At 49.9% G+C, this 6,162-nt stretch overlaps 1 protein-coding gene across 3 annotated transcripts in view; it reads right to left on the reverse strand.

Moving 5' to 3' along the window:
* Positions 1 to 3,730, reverse strand: part of Prom1 (prominin 1) — a 101,135-nt gene extending 97,405 nt beyond the window's left edge. For 2 of the 3 annotated variants that reach the window (XM_026788679.1, XM_026788680.1), the window contains exon 1: positions 3,244 to 3,488. The gene's annotated coding sequence lies outside the window, so the exon portion shown is untranslated. Of the gene's footprint in view, positions 1 to 3,243; positions 3,489 to 3,682 lie in introns of those variants that run through there. The other variant, XM_026788678.1, reaches the window with a different exon arrangement.
* Between the last annotated feature and the right edge of the window lie 2,432 nt (positions 3,731 to 6,162).

Here is a 6,162-nt window from a genome sequence, read left to right on the forward strand (position 1 = left end):
TGTAAAGTAGGCTTTGAGGCTGGACAGATGACTGAGCAGTTAAAAGTACTTGTTGACTTGTTGGCCTTGCAGAGGACCTTGGTTCTGCTCCCAGCACCCACAAGGTGGTGCACAACCATTCAAAACTCCAGTTCCAGGTGATCCGGTATCTTCTAGACTCCACAGGAAGCAGGCATGAACCTGATATGCATACTGACATGCAGGCAAAACATGCCCGCACATAAAATAATTTTTATTTTTTAAAAAAAAAGGGGGTGTGACTTAAAATACTGATGGCCAAACCCAACTGCCGGGATGGAGCTTTTAAATCTGCATTTAATATTTTTTTTTATTGTGGGGCCAAGGTGATATACACAGTGGCACCTAAGTCAGAGGACAACTTTCAAGAGTTGGTTTTCTCCTCCTACTAAGGGTTCTGAAACTGACCTCGTAGCTTTGACAGCTGTTTATTTTGTTTGGTTTTGCCCTACTAAGCCATCTTGCCAGCCGTAACTTGCATTTTAAGCAACAACCCTGAAGGTAGCAAAAGGTTGAAATCAACACTATTTTTAGAATACCTGCCTGCCTTCCTCATTCCTGCCTCTTTCCCAGGACAATGCATGCAGGCTTTCTGGATGCAGCTTCAGGACAACAGACTAAGGTATGAATACCTTGTACCCGTGGTTTTGACCTGATCTGCACCAGATGAAGTGCGACATGCAGGGGATACTGACTCCTCCAGGTAGGGCCTGGTCCGGAGGAGATACCCAGTAAAGGATGGCCGAGATGGGAATGGGGCTGCCACAAGGTCATCATCTTTGCTTCTACAGCGGAGCCAGGCACCTACCTGTTGGCAATCTTACACCCTTAGGGAGGACAGATACTAGCCTACCTCTAGGGACTTCTTATGATCACTATGATCACTTAAGGCTGCTTTAAATTCAGCAGGCTGTCTCTTCACTGCCTCCCTCCCCGGCAGGACTACTGATCCATCATTGAGCCTCACCATTGCAAGCTTTGGAATCTGAGTCCACTACAGTCAATGCTAAGCACGTACCTCCCATGATCCTGAGTCTGAAGTCTGGATAGCTCCATTTCTGCATGTGCAAACGGGGTGACCACTAGCTTCACGCCATTTTCTTTTGATGGGAAGGTAGTGCTCACTTTTCTACAAGGATCTCCGTGGTAGATGTAAATGTTTGTCTTCAGAGCACTGCTTTGGGGGTGAGGGGCTACTTGACTTCTGAGCCCACCTTTATGAGTTCTCTGGGGAGCAGCCCTACCTCTCATTGTGAGGCCACCTGGGGTGCCCAGATGGGTCCTGGGGTGAGCCATCTAGGTCGGTCAGATGCTTTCTCTTGGTCCTGAGCCTGGGGTAGACACTGAAGCTGAGTGGATTCTAGCTGAATTCATTCTAGGATTGCTGGTGGCAGAACAGCAGCCATATCCAAGATCTGCCGTGCCCATCACAAGTATACACCAACCAGGAGGCCTGTCACCCATCCTGTGTCACTAAAGCTGACTATCCAACCCTCCTGCCACTTCCTCTAAACCGCTATCCCCCAAGAACATCTGTCTGTTACACACATGCTGGACTAGTTTGTAACAAAGCTTCCTGGTTCTTAAAAGCCAGCAGGTGGTTCTTGGCAACTGACAAAACCTATTTCCCTCAAATTACAAACAAAATCAACAACATGTAAAATATTGTTTTCTTTTTTAAGATTTATTTCTTTTATACGGGTGTTTTGCCTTCGTGCAGATGTATGTGCACCATGTGCATGTCTATTGCCATGGATCTCCTGAAACTGGAATTACAGACAGTTGTGAGCTGCCATGTGGGTGCTGGGAATTGAACCCCGGGCTCTGTAGAGGAGCAGCCAGTGTTCCCAAGCATTGAGTCATTTCTTTGATTCATAGTGTGCTTGATGTGTTTTGTCCTTTGGTGTGTTTGTTTAGTTCACTGAACTAGAACACAGAGAAATACTTCAATATAGAAATCATAAGGAAGTCCATAAAATTTTTTATGAAACACCTAAAAGAAAAAAAACTAAAGAGCCCTGATAAATAGCAAATAAATGCCAAATTTTCAAACTGGGCCAGGTCTCTCTGGTCCCACTCACTAATCCTGTGAGAATGAAAGTTGCTTACGTTCTCTGATGTGAAACGGGCTTCTGCGTGGGGTGGGCAGATTAACATGCTTACAGGTAAAGAAGTTAGCACAACGTGTGCTGTCCATAAACTTTAACGGCTAACAACCGTGACTCCTAGGCTCATGCAGGCAGATGTCAGCTCCGTGGTGATTCAAAGAGGTAAATTCACAAATGAATGAGAAAAGTAAGTAGTCACTAAAGCTGAACCGTATGAATTTGCCAATATTCAATTGGCCAATCAAAAGAAAAAACTTTTTCTTATGGTTCAATGCAACTCATTGTTCAAGTTGTTTGGGTCTCTACTGAGTCGGGGTGGAGGGGCCTGCAGGACCTCAATCTTTCACTCGCTTAACAAAGACCAGCAACCGCCCACAAGACATCGAGCAAAGCTTTCTCCGCCCGGGCATGAGAAAAGTGCACAACTGAACAAGAGAGCAACAGAGTGGGCTCCCGGAGCAAGGAGGAACTGCAGGAAACGCGGGCACCTTTCCTCCAAGCTGCCACCAAATCGGTGCCCTCCCTCCCTCCCTCCCTCATTCCCGGCTTCGCAGGGGCCTCTCCTGGACTGCTGAACACAAAAGAACCGATGCGAGGCGGCGCGCGAAGCTGGGAACCTCCAGGAATCCGCTGTCGCCCTGGGGGAGGGGGTCGTCCCTGAGACCCGCCGTCCCGAGCGCCACCGCGACGTTGCCCCCTCCGAGTCCCTGTAGGACAGGATCTGAGGACTGGAGCCGAGCTCCTCACAGTCCCTCTCCGACCCGTTCTCGGAAACTCAACCCGAGTCCCGATATTCCAGCTGCCACGAAGCTCTGGTCTGTCCACACTCCTTTGTTGTCCCCGGACCCCGCTTTCCGTCAAGGTGTACCCGAAGCGCCCCTGGTCTCCATCCCCAGGAAAGCCGAAAGTGTCGGCTCTGTGCGACCCGGAGGGTTGGTTGAAGCCAGGGCTTCTAGCCCCGAGTGCGAGCGCTCTTGCAACGGCCGCGGGGAGGCGGTTTGCTCTTGCTTCCCCGTCGCCCTCCCGCTCGGACCAGTAGTACTGTGCTTTGCACATAGGTAGCAGACGGTGGCTGGGAGCCCCGCGTCCCCCGGGCCTTTCCCAGGGCTCTCCTTACCGCAGAAGAATTCTCAAGACGAGGACTGAGGGCTAAGTCTTGAGACTCAATCCTCCTCTGCTCTCGCCGCCCTTTCCGATAGCCGGCCGAGGGCCTGGGAGTCTCGCCGCCGCCTGCTCACGTCTCCGGAACTCAGAGACCTCCACCCCTTCCATAGGATGGAAGAAGCACCGGAGCAAAGCAATACCGCGCGGAGCCGGTCACCGCCACGGGAAAAAGTTTGCACGCTCTAGCTGGCCCTTCAGATCCCGGGATCTCCCGGTAGCCGGGACCTAAACCACCTTGCAGCCCCTCCAGCGCTGGGAATGCAACCTAGGCTCCCGCCACCTGCTGTGGAGGAGCTAGGAGGCGCTGGACGACCTCCTCCACTTCCCATTCCCTGCCCTGGGTGTTCTAGAAGAGGGTGCGCTCAGCCCGGTCCGCACTCGAAACTACTCACCTCTCCGCTCCAGCTCTCGCTCGGGTCTCGGCGCTCTCCAGCCCCACGCCTCCCGGGTAGCTCCCACCGCCTGGTTCATGAATTATTTAAATCCAGTCTGCGGACACAACCCTGGTTGCTGAGTGAGAGCCCGCCCCTCTGCCCCGCCCCGGGTTGCCTAGGGGCGCAAGAAACAGGATTAAGGGACTCCAGAACTCTGAGAACCTGTTGCGTCCTCCTGGGTCCCCCCGGCGAACATCTAGGGTTGGAACTAAGGACTACACCTACTCCTTCAGAAAAGGACTCGCCCGTGGCAGAGCTCAAGGCCAGGTGCCGGGGTCTCTACCCGGCTCAGTACCTTAAAAAGCACTAAGCCTAAGGCTCTAAGCGCTCTCTGATTGGACCTTCTGAGCAGCTCGGCCACAATGCCCTGGGGCCATACACCGGACAGCGTGTATTTCCTGCTGAAATTCCTGCTCAGACCCAGATCACCTTTCTCTATCACTTAATCCTAAGTGGCTCCTGGAAAGGAGGCTAGCTCCTAAAATCTCTCTCCTCCACGCTTTTTTTTTCCTGGCCTCTTTGGTTACTGGCGTCCAGTGTATTTCATTAAAAACAAAACTAAAGAAAAAGTATGGGGCTGGGATGTCACCGCTGTACTATCAGGGATGGAGACTCTTTATCAACTCACATTCCTGGATTCAACCAATGGGGGATGGGGGGGATAGGAAAAGTAGCACAATTGGGATACTTCCGAAATGTGGACGGGGGTCAGAATAACAGCCTCATAGAAGAATAAATGGGGGTGGGATGGAAGTAGTATAGTTAGGGACAAATGAACTTTTCTAAAAGATGTATTTTATATGGGCGAATGACTTGCCTGCATGTATGTATGTGTGCCACGTGGTCACGGAAAGCAAAAGAAGGCGCTGGGTCCCCTGGAACTGTAGTTACAAATGGTCATGAGTCACCATGTGGGTGGAAGGAATCAAACTCGGGTCCTCTGCAAAAACAACCAGTCAATCTCTGGCCCCCACAAATGGACCTTCATTTAGTAATCCTTTCACCTCAAAATCTAGCATCAACTGAGGATGGGAAAGGGGGAGGGGAAATCTTAAAGTGGAAATTGACTTTGAGTGTGCATATTTCCAAGTCTAGAACTGGGAGTTCAGAAAGATCCCTGAAAAATCCCTCACAGCTGCGGTCCGCAATGTTGGGGTACCACAGGTGTTAACACTGCCAGTTACCTCCTTTTTGGTCTTTGGTGCTCTCAGCCTCCCTCCTCCCCAGCTTTTCTGCTCAGAAGCAGACATTCCACTAAGGCTGGGGTTATGGAAGGCAGTTCTCTCTCCTGAGAGCAACTATTTGGCCCTAGCTGCCTGCCTATTTTAGCAGCATTAAGACACTGGTGGCCTGGTCCCTCTGAATCTCAGTTCCCATGTCTGCAGAAAGTCACAGGGGTGACATACTCACTTTCAAGCCTAGTAGCATCCACAAAGCAAGAACAGTGGTATGATGAGGCCAGACCATGTGCTCTGAATGAATTTTATATAATCTCAGCAGCACGAGGGTTCTGATACCCTATTAATGATTAATGATAATGATGTAGGTTTAATAACTTGAGTGAGTGAAGCCGTAAATCTGAACCCAGGTCTGTCCTCCAGCACCTAGAAAATAGCTGATAGTGTCTCTGACATTGAAATGAAATGGGTGACCACTGCTGTGTGACTCTCCTGAGGAGATGTGAGCAAATTCCTGTGCACTCCAAACAGGGCATTCATTGATAATAAACCAAAGAAACATTTCTTCCTAAATCTATCTCAGGGGGATTATTTATAGGGATACAAGTGAGGGGTTCCTTAAAGAAAGGGGTATGAAGAACTCAAAGGTAGCTGCAGCAACAGGAAAGCCCATCCTAGCATGGGTGCAGCTCATGAGAGAACTCCATTGCTGGAGCTCATTGCATTGCTTGCACGCAGCTCCGCTGGAGACTGGAGCAACTGCCAGTAATGACTGCCGCTGTGGGGCCTTAGGAGCCGTTGACTTTCTGAGCTTTGCTGAGGCTTACCTTCCTCCCTGTAGGAAGGGCTGTGTCAAGTCAGAGGAAATGGCCAAATAACCACCTGCCTTCATATTACCTAGGACACTTAATGCTTCAACAGTTCCTTGCATTTTCATATTCGACCCTAACACCTATTCTGCCTGAACCATTGTATAAATTCAGTCTCAGCAAATGAATAAGCACAAAACGCAACAGTAAGATGTATCCTGGATAGCCTTAAGCAGAACAACAGCTCAGCAGTTGCATTCTCCTACTGCTCTGGCAGAGGATACTAATTTTGTTCCCAGCACCATTTGAATGGTTCACAACTGCCTGTAACCCCAGCTCTGGGTCTCCTGTAATGTCACCTTCTGGTCTCCTCTGGCAGCTGCACTCAGGTGTACATACATACTGATACAGACAATACAAACTAAAATAGGTTTTAAATGTAACAAGAGTT

This window comes from Microtus ochrogaster, unplaced genomic scaffold (genome assembly GCF_000317375.1).
Source record: "Microtus ochrogaster isolate Prairie Vole_2 unplaced genomic scaffold, MicOch1.0 UNK5, whole genome shotgun sequence".
Classification (NCBI taxonomy): Eukaryota; Metazoa; Chordata; class Mammalia; order Rodentia; family Cricetidae; genus Microtus; species Microtus ochrogaster.